The sequence below is a fragment of the Strix uralensis genome, chromosome 16 (genome assembly GCF_047716275.1).
Source record: "Strix uralensis isolate ZFMK-TIS-50842 chromosome 16, bStrUra1, whole genome shotgun sequence".
Taxonomy (NCBI): Eukaryota; Metazoa; Chordata; class Aves; order Strigiformes; family Strigidae; genus Strix; species Strix uralensis.
The window spans coordinates 587,227-606,404 of NC_133987.1; positions in this window are offsets into that span (position 1 = coordinate 587,227).

Consider the following 19,178-nt stretch of genomic DNA (forward strand, 5'->3'; position numbering starts at 1 on the left):
CACAAGTGTTCACATTGCTTTGCAGAATCGCTTTTGTGCAGAAAACAGTAACAGTTGTTCAGAACGAAAGAAAGCACAGAGCCCCAGATTTTATGTTGTCCTGGAGAGCTTGCAGAGCACTGGGGAAAGGCAGGCAGAGAATTCCCTGCTAGCACCTTCTCTGTGCCTGGGAAGCAGAAGTGTTCACATTGCTTTGCAGAATCGCTTTTGTGCAGAAAACAGTAACACTTGTTCAGAACGAAAGAAAGCACAGAGCCCCAGATTTTATGTTGTCCTGGAGAGCTTGCAGAGCACTGGGGAAAGGCAGGCAGAGAATTCCCTGCTAGCACCTTCTCTGTGCCTGGGAAGCACAAGTGTTCACATTGCTTCGCAGAATCGCTTTTGTGCAGAAAACAGTAACACTTGTTCAGAACGAAAGAAATCACAGAGCCCCAGATTTTATGTTGTCCTGGAGAGCTTGCAGAGCACTGGGGAAAGGCAGGCAGAGAATTCCCTGCTAGCACCTTCTCTGTGCCTGGGAAGCAGAAGTGTTCACATTGCTTTGCAGAATCGCTTTTGTGCAGAAAACAGTAACACTTGTTCAGAACGAAAGAAAGCACAGAGCCCCAGATTTTATGTTGTCCTGGAGAGCTTGCAGAGCACTGGGGAAAGGCAGGCAGAGAATTCCCTGCTAGCACCTTCTCTGTGCCTGTTCACATTGCTTCGCAGAATCGCTTTTGTGCAGAAAACAGTAACACTTGTTCAGAATGAAAGAAAGCACAGAGCCCCAGATTTGCTGTTGTCCTGGAGAGCTTGCAGAGCACTGGGGAAAGGCAGGCAGAGAATTCCCTGCTAGCACCTTCTCTGTGCCTGGGAAGCACAAGTGTTCACATTGCTTCGCAGAATCGCTTTTGTGCAGAAAACAGTAACACTTGTTCAGAACGAAAGAAAGCACAGAGCCCCAGATTTTATGTTGTCCTGGAGAGCTTGCAGAGCACTGGGGAAAGGCAGGCAGAGAATTCCCTGCTAGCACCTTCTCTGTGCCTGGGAAGCACAAGTGTTCACATTGCTTTGCAGAATCGCTTTTGTGCAGAAAACAGTAACACTTGTTCAGAATGAAAGAAAGCACAGAGCACCAGATTTTATGTTGTCCTGGAGAGCTTGCAGAGCACTGGGGAAAGGCAGGCAGAGAATTCCCTGCTAGCACCTTCTCTGTGCCTGGGAAGCAGAAGTGTTCATATTGCTTCGCAGAATCGCTTTTGTGCAGAAAACAGTAACACTTGTTCAGAACGAAAGAAAGCACAGAGCCCCAGATTTTATGTTGTCCTGGAGAGCTTGCAGAGCACTGGGGAAAGGCAGGCAGAGAATTCCCTGCTAGAACCTTCTCTGTGCCTGGGAAGCAGAAGTGTTCACTTTGCTTCGCAGAATCGCTTTTGTGCAGAAAACAGTAACACTTGTTCAGAATGAAAGAAAGCACAGAACCCCAGATTTTATGTTGTCCTGGAGAGCTTGCAGAGCACTGAGGAAAGTCAGGCAGAGAATTCCCTGCTAGCACCTTCTCTGTGCCTGTTCACATTGCTTCGCAGAATCGCTTTTGTGCAGAAAACAGTAACACTTGTTCAGAACGAAAGAAAGCACAGAGCCCCAGATTTTATGTTGTCCTGGAAGCTTGCAGAGCACTGGGGAAAGGCAGGCAGAGAATTCCCTGCTAGCACCTTCTCTGTGCCTGGGAAGCAGAAGTGTTCACATTGCTTCGCAGAATCGCTTTTGTGCAGAAAACAGTAACACTTGTTCAGAACGAAAGAAAGCACAGAGCACCAGATTTGCTGTTGTCCTGGAGAGCTTGCAGAGCACTGGGGAAAGGCAGGCAGAGAATTCCCTGCTAGCACCTTCTCTGTGCCTGGGAAGCACAAGTGTTCACATTGCTTTGCAGAATCGCTTTTGTGCAGAAAACAGTAACAGTTGTTCAGAACGAAAGAAAGCACAGAGCCCCAGATTTTATGTTGTCCTGGAGAGCTTGCAGAGCACTGGGGAAAGGCAGGCAGAGAATTCCCTGCTAGCACCTTCTCTGTGCCTGGGAAGCAGAAGTGTTCACATTGCTTTGCAGAATCGCTTTTGTGCAGAAAACAGTAACACTTGTTCAGAACGAAAGAAAGCACAGAGCCCCAGATTTTATGTTGTCCTGGAGAGCTTGCAGAGCACTGGGGAAAGGCAGGCAGAGAATTCCCTGCTAGCACCTTCTCTGTGCCTGGGAAGCAGAAGTGTTCACATTGCTTTGCAGAATCGCTTTTGTGCAGAAAACAGTAACACTTGTTCAGAACGAAAGAAAGCACAGAGCCCCAGATTTTATGTTGTCCTGGAGAGCTTGCAGAGCACTGGGGAAAGGCAGGCAGAGAATTCCCTGCTAGCACCTTCTCTGTGCCTGGGAAGCACAAGTGTTCACATTGCTTCGCAGAATCGCTTTTGTGCAGAAAACAGTAACACTTGTTCAGAACGAAAGAAATCACAGAGCCCCAGATTTTATGTTGTCCTGGAGAGCTTGCAGAGCACTGGGGAAAGGCAGGCAGAGAATTCCCTGCTAGCACCTTCTCTGTGCCTGGGAAGCACAAGTGTTCACATTGCTTCGCAGAATCGCTTTTGTGCAGAAAACAGTAACAGTTGTTCAGAACGAAAGAAAGCACAGAGCCCCAGATTTGCTGTTGTCCTGGAGAGCTTGCAGAGCACTGGGGAAAGGCAGGCAGAGAATTCCCTGCTAGCACCTTCTCTGTGCCTGTTCACATTGCTTCGCAGAATCGCTTTTGTGCAGAAAACAGTAACACTTGTTCAGAACGAAAGAAAGCACAGAACCCCAGATTTTATGTTGTCCTGGAGAGCTTGCAGAGCACTGGGGAAAGGCAGGCAGAGAATTCCCTGCTAGCACCTTCTCTGTGCCTGTTCACATTGCTTCGCAGAATCGCTTTTGTGCAGAAAACAGTAACACTTGTTCAGAACGAAAGAAAGCACAGAGCCCCAGATTTGCTGTTGTCCTGGAGAGCTTGCAGAGCACTGGGGAAAGGCAGGCAGAGAATTCCCTGCTAGCACCTTCTCTGTGCCTGGGAAGCACAAGTGTTCACATTGCTTCGCAGAATCGCTTTTGTGCAGAAAACAGTAACACTTGTTCAGAACGAAAGAAAGCACAGAGCCCCAGATTTTATGTTGTCCTGGAGAGCTTGCAGAGCACTGGGGAAAGGCAGGCAGAGAATTCCCTGCTAGCACCTTCTCTGTGCCTGGGAAGCACAAGTGTTCACATTGCTTTGCAGAATCGCTTTTGTGCAGAAAACAGTAACACTTGTTCAGAATGAAAGAAAGCACAGAGCCCCAGATTTTATGTTGTCCTGGAGAGCTTGCAGAGCACTGGGGAAAGGCAGGCAGAGAATTCCCTGCTAGCACCTTCTCTGTGCCTGGGAAGCACAAGTGTTCACATTGCTTCGCAGAATCGCTTTTGTGCAGAAAACAGTAACACTTGTTCAGAACGAAAGAAAGCACAGAGCCCCAGATTTTATGTTGTCCTGGAGAGCTTGCAGAGCACTGGGGAAAGGCAGGCAGAGAATTCCCTGCTAGCACCTTCTCTGTGCCTGGGAAGCAGAAGTGTTCACATTGCTTCGCAGAATCGCTTTTGTGCAGAAAACAGTAACACTTGTTCAGAACGAAAGAAAGCACAGAGCCCCAGATTTTATGTTGTCCTGGAGAGCTTGCAGAGCACTGGGGAAAGGCAGGCAGAGAATTCCCTGCTAGCACCTTCTCTGTGCCTGGGAAGCACAAGTGTTCATATTGCTTCGCAGAATCGCTTTTGTGCAGAAAACAGTAACACTTGTTCAGAACGAAAGAAAGCACAGAGCCCCAGATTTTATGTTGTCCTGGAGAGCTTGCAGAGCACTGGGGAAAGGCAGGCAGAGAATTCCCTGCTAGAACCTTCTCTGTGCCTGGGAAGCACAAGTGTTCACTTTGCTTCGCAGAATCGCTTTTGTGCAGAAAACAGTAACACTTGTTCAGAATGAAAGAAAGCACAGAACCCCAGATTTGCTGCTGTCCTGGAGAGCTTGCAGAGCACTGAGGAAAGGCAGGCAGAGAATTCCCTGCTAGCACCTTCTCTGTGCCTGTTCACATTGCTTCGCAGAATCGCTTTTGTGCAGAAAACAGTAACACTTGTTCAGAACGAAAGAAAGCACAGAGCCCCAGATTTTATGTTGTCCTGGAGAGCTTGCAGAGCACTGGGGAAAGGCAGGCAGAGAATTCCCTGCTAGCACCTTCTCTGTGCCTGGGAAGCACAAGTGTTCACATTGCTTCGCAGAATCGCTTTTGTGCAGAAAACAGTAACACTTGTTCAGAATGAAAGAAAGCACAGAGCCCCAGATTTTATGTTGTCCTGGAGAGCTTGCAGAGCACTGGGGAAAGGCAGGCAGAGAATTCCCTGCTAGAACCTTCTCTGTGCCTGGGAAGCACAAGTGTTCACTTTGCTTCGCAGAATCGCTTTTGTGCAGAAAACAGTAACAGTTGTTCAGAATGAAAGAAAGCACAGAGCCCCAGATTTTATGTTGTCCTGGAGAGCTTGCAGAGCACTGGGGAAAGGCAGGCAGAGAATTCCCTGCTAGCACCTTCTCTGTGCCTGTTCACATTGCTTCGCAGAATCGCTTTTGTGCAGAAAACAGTAACACTTGTTCAGAACGAAAGAAAGCACAGAGCCCCAGATTTTATGTTGTCCTGGAAGCTTGCAGAGCACTGGGGAAAGGCAGGCAGAGAATTCCCTGCTAGCACCTTCTCTGTGCCTGGGAAGCACAAGTGTTCACATTGCTTCGCAGAATCGCTTTTGTGCAGAAAACAGTAACACTTGTTCAGAACGAAAGAAAGCACAGAGCCCCAGATTTTATGTTGTCCTGGAGAGCTTGCAGAGCACTGGGGAAAGACAGGCAGAGAATTCCCTGCTAGCACCTTCTCTGTGCCTGGGAAGCACAAGTGTTCACATTGCTTCGCAGAATCGCTTTTGTGCAGAAAACAGTAACACTTGTTCAGAACGAAAGAAAGCACAGAGCCCCAGATTTTATGTTGTCCTGGAGAGCTTGCAGAGCACTGGGGAAAGGCAGGCAGAGAATTCCCTGCTAGCACCTTCTCTGTGCCTGGGAAGCACAAGTGTTCACATTGCTTCGCAGAATCGCTTTTGTGCAGAAAACAGTAACACTTGTTCAGAACGAAAGAAAGCACAGAGCCCCAGATTTGCTGTTGTCCTGGAGAGCTTGCAGAGCACTGGGGAAAGGCAGGCAGAGAATTCCCTGCTAGCACCTTCTCTGTGCCTGGGAAGCACAAGTGTTCACATTGCTTCGCAGAATCGCTTTTGTGCAGAAAACAGTAACACTTGTTCAGAACGAAAGAAAGCACAGAGCCCCAGATTTTATGTTGTCCTGGAGAGCTTGCAGAGCACTGGGGAAAGGCAGGCAGAGAATTCCCTGCTAGCACCTTCTCTGTGCCTGGGAAGCACAAGTGTTCACATTGCTTTGCAGAATCGCTTTTGTGCAGAAAACAGTAACAGTTGTTCAGAACGAAAGAAAGCACAGAGCCCCAGATTTTATGTTGTCCTGGAGAGCTTGCAGAGCACTGGGGAAAGGCAGGCAGAGAATTCCCTGCTAGCACCTTCTCTGTGCCTGGGAAGCAGAAGTGTTCACATTGCTTCGCAGAATCGCTTTTGTGCAGAAAACAGTAACACTTGTTCAGAACGAAAGAAAGCACAGAGCCCCAGATTTTATGTTGTCCTGGAGAGCTTGCAGAGCACTGGGGAAAGGCAGGCAGAGAATTCCCTGCTAGCACCTTCTCTGTGCCTGGGAAGCACAAGTGTTCACATTGCTTCGCAGAATCGCTTTTGTGCAGAAAACAGTAACACTTGTTCAGAACGAAAGAAAGCACAGAGCCCCAGATTTTATGTTGTCCTGGAGAGCTTGCAGAGCACTGGGGAAAGGCAGGCAGAGAATTCCCTGCTAGCACCTTCTCTGTGCCTGGGAAGCACAAGTGTTCATATTGCTTCGCAGAATCGCTTTTGTGCAGAAAACAGTAACACTTGTTCAGAATGAAAGAAAGCACAGAGCCCCAGATTTTATGTTGTCCTGGAGAGCTTGCAGAGCACTGGGGAAAGGCAGGCAGAGAATTCCCTGCTAGAACCTTCTCTGTGCCTGGGAAGCACAAGTGTTCACTTTGCTTCGCAGAATCGCTTTTGTGCAGAAAACAGTAACACTTGTTCAGAATGAAAGAAAGCACAGAACCCCAGATTTGCTGCTGTCCTGGAGAGCTTGCAGAGCACTGAGGAAAGGCAGGCAGAGAATTCCCTGCTAGCACCTTCTCTGTGCCTGTTCACATTGCTTCGCAGAATCGCTTTTGTGCAGAAAACAGTAACACTTGTTCAGAACGAAAGAAAGCACAGAGCCCCAGATTTTATGTTGTCCTGGAGAGCTTGCAGAGCACTGGGGAAAGGCAGGCAGAGAATTCCCTGCTAGCACCTTCTCTGTGCCTGGGAAGCAGAAGTGTTCACATTGCTTCGCAGAATCGCTTTTGTGCAGAAAACAGTAACACTTGTTCAGAATGAAAGAAAGCACAGAGCCCCAGATTTTATGTTGTCCTGGAGAGCTTGCAGAGCACTGGGGAAAGGCAGGCAGAGAATTCCCTGCTAGAACCTTCTCTGTGCCTGGGAAGCACAAGTGTTCACTTTGCTTCGCAGAATCGCTTTTGTGCAGAAAACAGTAACACTTGTTCAGAACGAAAGAAAGCACAGAGCCCCAGATTTGCTGTTGTCCTGGAGAGCTTGCAGAGCACTGGGGAAAGGCAGGCAGAGAATTCCCTGCTAGCACCTTCTCTGTGCCTGTTCACATTGCTTCGCAGAATCGGTTTTGTGCAGAAAACAGTAACACTTGTTCAGAACGAAAGAAAGCACAGAGCCCCAGATTTTATGTTGTCCTGGAAGCTTGCAGAGCACTGGGGAAAGGCAGGCAGAGAATTCCCTGCTAGCACCTTCTCTGTGCCTGGGAAGCACAAGTGTTCACATTGCTTCGCAGAATCGCTTTTGTGCAGAAAACAGTAACACTTGTTCAGAACGAAAGAAAGCACAGAGCCCCAGATTTTATGTTGTCCTGGAGAGCTTGCAGAGCACTGGGGAAAGGCAGGCAGAGAATTCCCTGCTAGCACCTTCTCTGTGCCTGGGAAGCACAAGTGTTCACATTGCTTCGCAGAATCTCTTTTGTGCAGAAAACAGTAACACTTGTTCAGAACGAAAGAAAGCACAGAGCCCCAGATTTTATGTTGTCCTGGAGAGCTTGCAGAGCACTGGGGAAAGGCAGGCAGAGAATTCCCTGCTAGCACCTTCTCTGTGCCTGGGAAGCACAAGTGTTCATATTGCTTCGCAGAATCGCTTTTGTGCAGAAAACAGTAACACTTGTTCAGAACGAAAGAAAGCACAGAGCCCCAGATTTTATGTTGTCCTGGAGAGCTTGCAGAGCACTGGGGAAAGGCAGGCAGAGAATTCCCTGCTAGAACCTTCTCTGTGCCTGGGAAGCAGAAGTGTTCACTTTGCTTCGCAGAATCGCTTTTGTGCAGAAAACAGTAACACTTGTTCAGAATGAAAGAAAGCACAGAACCCCAGATTTTATGTTGTCCTGGAGAGCTTGCAGAGCACTGAGGAAAGGCAGGCAGAGAATTCCCTGCTAGCACCTTCTCTGTGCCTGTTCACATTGCTTCGCAGAATCGCTTTTGTGCAGAAAACAGTAACACTTGTTCAGAACGAAAGAAAGCACAGAGCCCCAGATTTTATGTTGTCCTGGAAGCTTGCAGAGCACTGGGGAAAGGCAGGCAGAGAATTCCCTGCTAGCACCTTCTCTGTGCCTGGGAAGCACAAGTGTTCACATTGCTTCGCAGAATCGCTTTTGTGCAGAAAACAGTAACACTTGTTCAGAACGAAAGAAAGCACAGAGCACCAGATTTTATGTTGTCCTGGAGAGCTTGCAGAGCACTGGGGAAAGGCAGGCAGAGAATTCCCTGCTAGCACCTTCTCTGTGCCTGGGAAGCACAAGTGTTCACATTGCTTTGCAGAATCGCTTTTGTGCAGAAAACAGTAACAGTTGTTCAGAACGAAAGAAAGCACAGAGCCCCAGATTTTATGTTGTCCTGGAGAGCTTGCAGAGCACTGGGGAAAGGCAGGCAGAGAATTCCCTGCTAGCACCTTCTCTGTGCCTGGGAAGCAGAAGTGTTCACATTGCTTCGCAGAATCGCTTTTGTGCAGAAAACAGTAACACTTGTTCAGAACGAAAGAAAGCACAGAGCCCCAGATTTTATGTTGTCCTGGAGAGCTTGCAGAGCACTGGGGAAAGGCAGGCAGAGAATTCCCTGCTAGCACCTTCTCTGTGCCTGGGAAGCACAAGTGTTCACATTGCTTCGCAGAATCGCTTTTGTGCAGAAAACAGTAACACTTGTTCAGAACGAAAGAAATCACAGAGCCCCAGATTTTATGTTGTCCTGGAGAGCTTGCAGAGCACTGGGGAAAGGCAGGCAGAGAATTCCCTGCTAGCACCTTCTCTGTGCCTGGGAAGCACAAGTGTTCACATTGCTTCGCAGAATCGCTTTTGTGCAGAAAACAGTAACACTTGTTCAGAACGAAAGAAAGCACAGAGCCCCAGATTTTATGTTGTCCTGGAGAGCTTGCAGAGCACTGGGGAAAGGCAGGCAGAGAATTCCCTGCTAGCACCTTCTCTGTGCCTGTTCACATTGCTTCGCAGAATCGCTTTTGTGCAGAAAACAGTAACACTTGTTCAGAATGAAAGAAAGCACAGAGCCCCAGATTTGCTGTTGTCCTGGAGAGCTTGCAGAGCACTGGGGAAAGGCAGGCAGAGAATTCCCTGCTAGCACCTTCTCTGTGCCTGGGAAGCACAAGTGTTCACATTGCTTCGCAGAATCGCTTTTGTGCAGAAAACAGTAACACTTGTTCAGAACGAAAGAAAGCACAGAGCCCCAGATTTTATGTTGTCCTGGAGAGCTTGCAGAGCACTGGGGAAAGGCAGGCAGAGAATTCCCTGCTAGCACCTTCTCTGTGCCTGGGAAGCACAAGTGTTCACATTGCTTTGCAGAATCGCTTTTGTGCAGAAAACAGTAACACTTGTTCAGAATGAAAGAAAGCACAGAGCCCCAGATTTTATGTTGTCCTGGAGAGCTTGCAGAGCACTGGGGAAAGGCAGGCAGAGAATTCCCTGCTAGCACCTTCTCTGTGCCTGGGAAGCAGAAGTGTTCATATTGCTTCGCAGAATCGCTTTTGTGCAGAAAACAGTAACACTTGTTCAGAACGAAAGAAAGCACAGAGCCCCAGATTTTATGTTGTCCTGGAGAGCTTGCAGAGCACTGGGGAAAGGCAGGCAGAGAATTCCCTGCTAGAACCTTCTCTGTGCCTGGGAAGCAGAAGTGTTCACTTTGCTTCGCAGAATCGCTTTTGTGCAGAAAACAGTAACACTTGTTCAGAATGAAAGAAAGCACAGAACCCCAGATTTTATGTTGTCCTGGAGAGCTTGCAGAGCACTGAGGAAAGTCAGGCAGAGAATTCCCTGCTAGCACCTTCTCTGTGCCTGTTCACATTGCTTCGCAGAATCGCTTTTGTGCAGAAAACAGTAACACTTGTTCAGAACGAAAGAAAGCACAGAGCCCCAGATTTTATGTTGTCCTGGAAGCTTGCAGAGCACTGGGGAAAGGCAGGCAGAGAATTCCCTGCTAGCACCTTCTCTGTGCCTGGGAAGCAGAAGTGTTCACATTGCTTCGCAGAATCGCTTTTGTGCAGAAAACAGTAACACTTGTTCAGAACGAAAGAAAGCACAGAGCACCAGATTTGCTGTTGTCCTGGAGAGCTTGCAGAGCACTGGGGAAAGGCAGGCAGAGAATTCCCTGCTAGCACCTTCTCTGTGCCTGGGAAGCACAAGTGTTCACATTGCTTTGCAGAATCGCTTTTGTGCAGAAAACAGTAACAGTTGTTCAGAACGAAAGAAAGCACAGAGCCCCAGATTTTATGTTGTCCTGGAGAGCTTGCAGAGCACTGGGGAAAGGCAGGCAGAGAATTCCCTGCTAGCACCTTCTCTGTGCCTGGGAAGCAGAAGTGTTCACATTGCTTTGCAGAATCGCTTTTGTGCAGAAAACAGTAACACTTGTTCAGAACGAAAGAAAGCACAGAGCCCCAGATTTTATGTTGTCCTGGAGAGCTTGCAGAGCACTGGGGAAAGGCAGGCAGAGAATTCCCTGCTAGCACCTTCTCTGTGCCTGGGAAGCACAAGTGTTCACATTGCTTCGCAGAATCGCTTTTGTGCAGAAAACAGTAACACTTGTTCAGAACGAAAGAAAGCACAGAGCCCCAGATTTTATGTTGTCCTGGAGAGCTTGCAGAGCACTGGGGAAAGGCAGGCAGAGAATTCCCTGCTAGCACCTTCTCTGTGCCTGGGAAGCAGAAGTGTTCACATTGCTTTGCAGAATCGCTTTTGTGCAGAAAACAGTAACACTTGTTCAGAATGAAAGAAAGCACAGAGCCCCAGATTTTATGTTGTCCTGGAGAGCTTGCAGAGCACTGGGGAAAGGCAGGCAGAGAATTCCCTGCTAGCACCTTCTCTGTGCCTGGGAAGCAGAAGTGTTCACATTGCTTTGCAGAATCGCTTTTGTGCAGAAAACAGTAACACTTGTTCAGAACGAAAGAAAGCACAGAGCCCCAGATTTTATGTTGTCCTGGAGAGCTTGCAGAGCACTGGGGAAAGGCAGGCAGAGAATTCCCTGCTAGCACCTTCTCTGTGCCTGGGAAGCACAAGTGTTCACATTGCTTCGCAGAATCGCTTTTGTGCAGAAAACAGTAACACTTGTTCAGAACGAAAGAAAGCACAGAGCCCCAGATTTTATGTTGTCCTGGAGAGCTTGCAGAGCACTGGGGAAAGGCAGGCAGAGAATTCCCTGCTAGCACCTTCTCTGTGCCTGGGAAGCACAAGTGTTCATATTGCTTTGCAGAATCGCTTTTGTGCAGAAAACAGTAACACTTGTTCAGAACGAAAGAAAGCACAGAGCCCCAGATTTTATGTTGTCCTGGAGAGCTGGCAGAGCACTGGGGAAAGGCAGGCAGAGAATTCCCTGCTAGCACCTTCTCTGTGCCTGGGAAGCAGAAGTGTTCACATTGCTTCGCAGAATCGCTTTTGTGCAGAAAACAGTAACACTTGTTCAGAATGAAAGAAAGCACAGAACCCCAGATTTGCTGCTGTCCTGGAGAGCTTGCAGAGCACTGAGGAAAGGCAGGCAGAGAATTCCCTGCTAGCACCTTCTCTGTGCGTGTTCACATTGCTTCGCAGAATCGCTTTTGTGCAGAAAACAGTAACACTTGTTCAGAACGAAAGAAAGCACAGAGCCCCAGATTTTATGTTGTCCTGGAGAGCTTGCAGAGCACTGGGGAAAGGCAGGCAGAGAATTCCCTGCTAGCACCTTCTCTGTGCCTGGGAAGCAGAAGTGTTCACATTGCTTTGCAGAATCGCTTTTGTGCAGAAAACAGTAACACTTGTTCAGAACGAAAGAAAGCACAGAGCCCCAGATTTTATGTTGTCCTGGAGAGCTTGCAGAGCACTGGGGAAAGGCAGGCAGAGAATTCCCTGCTAGCACCTTCTCTGTGCCTGGGAAGCACAAGTGTTCACATTGCTTCGCAGAATCGCTTTTGTGCAGAAAACAGTAACACTTGTTCAGAACGAAAGAAAGCACAGAGCCCCAGATTTTATGTTGTCCTGGAGAGCTTGCAGAGCACTGGGGAAAGGCAGGCAGAGAATTCCCTGCTAGCACCTTCTCTGTGCCTGTTCACATTGCTTCGCAGAATCGCTTTTGTGCAGAAAACAGTAACACTTGTTCAGAATGAAAGAAAGCACAGAGCCCCAGATTTGCTGTTGTCCTGGAGAGCTTGCAGAGCACTGGGGAAAGGCAGGCAGAGAATTCCCTGCTAGCACCTTCTCTGTGCCTGGGAAGCACAAGTGTTCACATTGCTTCGCAGAATCGCTTTTGTGCAGAAAACAGTAACACTTGTTCAGAACGAAAGAAAGCACAGAGCCCCAGATTTTATGTTGTCCTGGAGAGCTTGCAGAGCACTGGGGAAAGGCAGGCAGAGAATTCCCTGCTAGCACCTTCTCTGTGCCTGGGAAGCACAAGTGTTCACATTGCTTTGCAGAATCGCTTTTGTGCAGAAAACAGTAACACTTGTTCAGAATGAAAGAAAGCACAGAGCCCCAGATTTTATGTTGTCCTGGAGAGCTTGCAGAGCACTGGGGAAAGGCAGGCAGAGAATTCCCTGCTAGCACCTTCTCTGTGCCTGGGAAGCAGAAGTGTTCATATTGCTTCGCAGAATCGCTTTTGTGCAGAAAACAGTAACACTTGTTCAGAACGAAAGAAAGCACAGAGCCCCAGATTTTATGTTGTCCTGGAGAGCTTGCAGAGCACTGGGGAAAGGCAGGCAGAGAATTCCCTGCTAGAACCTTCTCTGTGCCTGGGAAGCAGAAGTGTTCACTTTGCTTCGCAGAATCGCTTTTGTGCAGAAAACAGTAACACTTGTTCAGAATGAAAGAAAGCACAGAACCCCAGATTTTATGTTGTCCTGGAGAGCTTGCAGAGCACTGAGGAAAGTCAGGCAGAGAATTCCCTGCTAGCACCTTCTCTGTGCCTGTTCACATTGCTTCGCAGAATCGCTTTTGTGCAGAAAACAGTAACACTTGTTCAGAACGAAAGAAAGCACAGAGCCCCAGATTTTATGTTGTCCTGGAAGCTTGCAGAGCACTGGGGAAAGGCAGGCAGAGAATTCCCTGCTAGCACCTTCTCTGTGCCTGGGAAGCAGAAGTGTTCACATTGCTTCGCAGAATCGCTTTTGTGCAGAAAACAGTAACACTTGTTCAGAACGAAAGAAAGCACAGAGCACCAGATTTGCTGTTGTCCTGGAGAGCTTGCAGAGCACTGGGGAAAGGCAGGCAGAGAATTCCCTGCTAGCACCTTCTCTGTGCCTGGGAAGCACAAGTGTTCACATTGCTTTGCAGAATCGCTTTTGTGCAGAAAACAGTAACAGTTGTTCAGAACGAAAGAAAGCACAGAGCCCCAGATTTTATGTTGTCCTGGAGAGCTTGCAGAGCACTGGGGAAAGGCAGGCAGAGAATTCCCTGCTAGCACCTTCTCTGTGCCTGGGAAGCAGAAGTGTTCACATTGCTTTGCAGAATCGCTTTTGTGCAGAAAACAGTAACACTTGTTCAGAACGAAAGAAAGCACAGAGCCCCAGATTTTATGTTGTCCTGGAGAGCTTGCAGAGCACTGGGGAAAGGCAGGCAGAGAATTCCCTGCTAGCACCTTCTCTGTGCCTGGGAAGCACAAGTGTTCACATTGCTTCGCAGAATCGCTTTTGTGCAGAAAACAGTAACACTTGTTCAGAACGAAAGAAAGCACAGAGCCCCAGATTTTATGTTGTCCTGGAGAGCTTGCAGAGCACTGGGGAAAGGCAGGCAGAGAATTCCCTGCTAGCACCTTCTCTGTGCCTGGGAAGCAGAAGTGTTCACATTGCTTTGCAGAATCGCTTTTGTGCAGAAAACAGTAACACTTGTTCAGAATGAAAGAAAGCACAGAGCCCCAGATTTTATGTTGTCCTGGAGAGCTTGCAGAGCACTGGGGAAAGGCAGGCAGAGAATTCCCTGCTAGCACCTTCTCTGTGCCTGGGAAGCAGAAGTGTTCACATTGCTTTGCAGAATCGCTTTTGTGCAGAAAACAGTAACACTTGTTCAGAACGAAAGAAAGCACAGAGCCCCAGATTTTATGTTGTCCTGGAGAGCTTGCAGAGCACTGGGGAAAGGCAGGCAGAGAATTCCCTGCTAGCACCTTCTCTGTGCCTGGGAAGCACAAGTGTTCACATTGCTTCGCAGAATCGCTTTTGTGCAGAAAACAGTAACACTTGTTCAGAACGAAAGAAAGCACAGAGCCCCAGATTTTATGTTGTCCTGGAGAGCTTGCAGAGCACTGGGGAAAGGCAGGCAGAGAATTCCCTGCTAGCACCTTCTCTGTGCCTGGGAAGCACAAGTGTTCATATTGCTTTGCAGAATCGCTTTTGTGCAGAAAACAGTAACACTTGTTCAGAACGAAAGAAAGCACAGAGCCCCAGATTTTATGTTGTCCTGGAGAGCTGGCAGAGCACTGGGGAAAGGCAGGCAGAGAATTCCCTGCTAGCACCTTCTCTGTGCCTGTTCACATTGCTTCGCAGAATCGCTTTTGTGCAGAAAACAGTAACACTTGTTCAGAACGAAAGAAAGCACAGAGCCCCAGATTTGCTGTTGTCCTGGAGAGCTTGCAGAGCACTGGGGAAAGGCAGGCAGAGAATTCCCTGCTAGCACCTTCTCTGTGCCTGGGAAGCAGAAGTGTTCACATTGCTTCGCAGAATCGCTTTTGTGCAGAAAACAGTAACACTTGTTCAGAATGAAAGAAAGCACAGAACCCCAGATTTGCTGCTGTCCTGGAGAGCTTGCAGAGCACTGAGGAAAGGCAGGCAGAGAATTCCCTGCTAGCACCTTCTCTGTGCGTGTTCACATTGCTTCGCAGAATCGCTTTTGTGCAGAAAACAGTAACACTTGTTCAGAACGAAAGAAAGCACAGAGCCCCAGATTTTATGTTGTCCTGGAGAGCTTGCAGAGCACTGGGGAAAGGCAGGCAGAGAATTCCCTGCTAGCACCTTCTCTGTGCCTGGGAAGCAGAAGTGTTCACATTGCTTTGCAGAATCGCTTTTGTGCAGAAAACAGTAACACTTGTTCAGAACGAAAGAAAGCACAGAGCCCCAGATTTTATGTTGTCCTGGAGAGCTTGCAGAGCACTGGGGAAAGGCAGGCAGAGAATTCCCTGCTAGCACCTTCTCTGTGCCTGGGAAGCACAAGTGTTCATATTGCTTCGCAGAATCGCTTTTGTGCAGAAAACAGTAACACTTGTTCAGAACGAAAGAAAGCACAGAGCCCCAGATTTTATGTTGTCCTGGAGAGCTTGCAGAGCACTGGGGAAAGGCAGGCAGAGAATTCCCTGCTAGCACCTTCTCTGTGCCTGTTCACATTGCTTCGCAGAATCGCTTTTGTGCAGAAAACAGTAACACTTGTTCAGAACGAAAGAAAGCACAGAGCCCCAGATTTTATGTTGTCCTGGAAGCTTGCAGAGCACTGGGGAAAGGCAGGCAGAGAATTCCCTGCTAGCACCTTCTCTGTGCCTGGGAAGCAGAAGTGTTCACATTGCTTTGCAGAATCGCTTTTGTGCAGAAAACAGTAACACTTGTTCAGAACGAAAGAAAGCACAGAGCCCCAGATTTTATGTTGTCCTGGAGAGCTTGCAGAGCACTGGGGAAAGGCAGGCAGAGAATTCCCTGCTAGCACCTTCTCTGTGCCTGGGAAGCACAAGTGTTCATATTGCTTCGCAGAATCGCTTTTGTGCAGAAAACAGTAACACTTGTTCAGAACGAAAGAAAGCACAGAGCCCCAGATTTTATGTTGTCCTGGAGAGCTTGCAGAGCACTGGGGAAAGGCAGGCAGAGAATTCCCTGCTAGCACCTTCTCTGTGCCTGTTCACATTGCTTCGCAGAATCGCTTTTGTGCAGAAAACAGTAACACTTGTTCAGAACGAAAGAAAGCACAGAGCCCCAGATTTGCTGTTGTCCTGGAGAGCTTGCAGAGCACTGGGGAAAGGCAGGCAGAGAATTCCCTGCTAGCACCTTCTCTGTGCCTGGGAAGCAGAAGTGTTCACATTGCTTCGCAGAATCGCTTTTGTGCAGAAAACAGTAACACTTGTTCAGAATGAAAGAAAGCACAGAACCCCAGATTTGCTGCTGTCCTGGAGAGCTTGCAGAGCACTGAGGAAAGGCAGGCAGAGAATTCCCTGCTAGCACCTTCTCTGTGCGTGTTCACATTGCTTCGCAGAATCGCTTTTGTGCAGAAAACAGTAACACTTGTTCAGAACGAAAGAAAGCACAGAGCCCCAGATTTTATGTTGTCCTGGAGAGCTTGCAGAGCACTGGGGAAAGGCAGGCAGAGAATTCCCTGCTAGCACCTTCTCTGTGCCTGGGAAGCACAAGTGTTCACATTGCTTCGCAGAATCGCTTTTGTGCAGAAAACAGTAACACTTGTTCAGAACGAAAGAAAGCACAGAGCCCCAGATTTTATGTTGTCCTGGAGAGCTTGCAGAGCACTGGGGAAAGGCAGGCAGAGAATTCCCTGCTAGAACCTTCTCTGTGCCTGGGAAGCACAAGTGTTCACTTTGCTTCGCAGAATCGATTTTGTGCAGAAAACAGTAACACTTGTTCAGAATGAAAGAAAGCACAGAGCCCCAGATTTTATGTTGTCCTGGAGAGCTTGCAGAGCACTGGGGAAAGGCAGGCAGAGAATTCCCTGCTAGCACCTTCTCTGTGCCTGTTCACATTGCTTCGCAGAATCGCTTTTGTGCAGAAAACAGTAACACTTGTTCAGAACGAAAGAAAGCACAGAGCCCCAGATTTTATGTTGTCCTGGAAGCTTGCAGAGCACTGGGGAAAGGCAGGCAGAGAATTCCCTGCTAGCACCTTCTCTGTGCCTGGGAAGCACAAGTGTTCACATTGCTTCGCAGAATCGCTTTTGTGCAGAAAACAGTAACACTTGTTCAGAACGAAAGAAAGCACAGAGCCCCAGATTTTATGTTGTCCTGGAGAGCTTGCAGAGCACTGGGGAAAGACAGGCAGAGAATTCCCTGCTAGCACCTTCTCTGTGCCTGGGAAGCAGAAGTGTTCACATTGCTTCGCAGAATCGCTTTTGTGCAGAAAACAGTAACACTTGTTCAGAACGAAAGAAAGCACAGAGCCCCAGATTTTATGTTGTCCTGGAGAGCTTGCAGAGCACTGGGGAAAGGCAGGCAGAGAATTCCCTGCTAGCACCTTCTCTGTGCCTGGGAAGCACAAGTGTTCACATTGCTTCGCAGAATCGCTTTTGTGCAGAAAACAGTAACACTTGTTCAGAACGAAAGAAAGCACAGAGCCCCAGATTTGCTGTTGTCCTGGAGAGCTTGCAGAGCACTGGGGAAAGGCAGGCAGAGAATTCCCTGCTAGCACCTTCTCTGTGCCTGGGAAGCACAAGTGTTCACATTGCTTCGCAGAATCGCTTTTGTGCAGAAAACAGTAACACTTGTTCAGAACGAAAGAAAGCACAGAGCCCCAGATTTTATGTTGTCCTGGAGAGCTTGCAGAGCACTGGGGAAAGGCAGGCAGAGAATTCCCTGCTAGCACCTTCTCTGTGCCTGGGAAGCACAAGTGTTCACATTGCTTTGCAGAATCGCTTTTGTGCAGAAAACAGTAACACTTGTTCAGAACGAAAGAAAGCACAGAGCCCCAGATTTTATGTTGTCCTGGAGAGCTTGCAGAGCACTGGGGAAAGGCAGGCAGAGAATTCCCTGCTAGCACCTTCTCTGTGCCTGGGAAGCACAAGTGTTCACATTGCTTCGCAGAATCGCTTTTGTGCAGAAAACAGTAACACTTGTTCAGAACGAAAGAAAGCACAGAGCCCCAGATTTTATGTTGTCCTGGAGAGCTTGCAGAGCACTGGGGAAAGGCAGGCAGAGAATTCCCTGCTAGCACCTTCTCTGTGCCTGGGAAGCACAAGTGTTCACATTGCTTCGCAGAATCGCTTTTGTGCAGAAAACAGTAACACTTGTTCAGAACGAAAGAAAGCACAGAGCCCCAGATTTTATGTTGTCCTGGAGAGCTTGCAGAGCACTGGGGAAAGGCAGGCAGAGAATTCCCTGCTAGAACCTTCTCTGTGCCTGGGAAGCAGAAGTGTTCACTTTGCTTCGCAGAATCGCTTTTGTGCAGAAAACAGTAACACTTGTTCAGAATGAAAGAAAGCACAGAACCCCAGATTTGCTGCTGTCCTGGAGAGCTTGCAGAGCACTGAGGAAAGGCAGGCAGAGAATTCCCTGCTAGCACCTTCTCTGTGCCTGTTCACATTGCTTCGCAGAATCGCTTTTGTGCAGAAAACAGTAACACTTGTTCAGAACGAAAGAAAGCACAGAGCCCCAGATTTTATGTTGTCCTGGAGAGCTTGCAGAGCACTGGGGAAAGGCAGGCAGAGAATTCCCTGCTAGCACCTTCTCTGTGCCTGGGAAGCAGAAGTGTTCACATTGCTTCGCAGAATCGCTTTTGTGCAGAAAACAGTAACACTTGTTCAGAATGAAAGAAAGCACAGAGCCCCAGATTTTATGTTGTCCTGGAGAGCTTGCAGAGCACTGGGGAAAGGCAGGCAGAGAATTCCCTGCTAGAACCTTCTCTGTGCCTGGGAAGCACAAGTGTTCACTTTGCTTCGCAGAATCGCTTTTGTGCAGAAAACAGTAACACTTGTTCAGAATGAAAGAAAGCACAGAGCCCCAGATTTTATGTTGTCCTGGAGAGCTTGCAGAGCACTGGGGAAAGGCAGGCAGAGAATTCCCTGCTAGCACCTTCTCTGTGCCTGTTCACATTGCTTCGCAGAATCGCTTTTGTGCAGAAAACAGTAACACTTGTTCAGAACGAAAGAAAGCACAGAGCCCCAGATTTTATGTTGTCCTGGAAGCTTGCAGAGCACTGGGGAAAGGCAGGCAGAGAATTCCCTGCTAGCACCTTCTCTGTGCCTGGGAAGCACAAGTGTTCACATTGCTTCGCAGAATCGCTTTTGTGCAGAAAACAGTAACACTTGTTCAGAACGAAAGAAAGCACAGAGCCCCAGATTTTATGTTGTCCTGGAGAGCTTGCAGAGCACTGGGGAAAGACAGGCAGAGAATTCCCTGCTAGCACCTTCTCTGTGCCTGGGAAGCACAAGTGTTCACATTGCTTCGCAGAATCGCTTTTGTGCAGAAAACAGTAACACTTGTTCAGAACGAAAGAAAGCACAGAGCCCCAGATTTTATGTTGTCCTGGAGAGCTTGCAGAGCACTGGGGAAAGGCAGGCAGAGAATTCCCTGCTAGCACCTTCTCTGTGCCTGGGAAGCACAAGTGTTCACATTGCTTCGCAGAATCTCTTTTGTGCAGAAAACAGTAACACTTGTTCAGAACGAAAGAAAGCACAGAGCCCCAGATTTTATGTTGTCCTGGAGAGCTTGCAGAGCACTGGGGAAAGGCAGGCATAGAATTCCCTGCTAGCACCTTC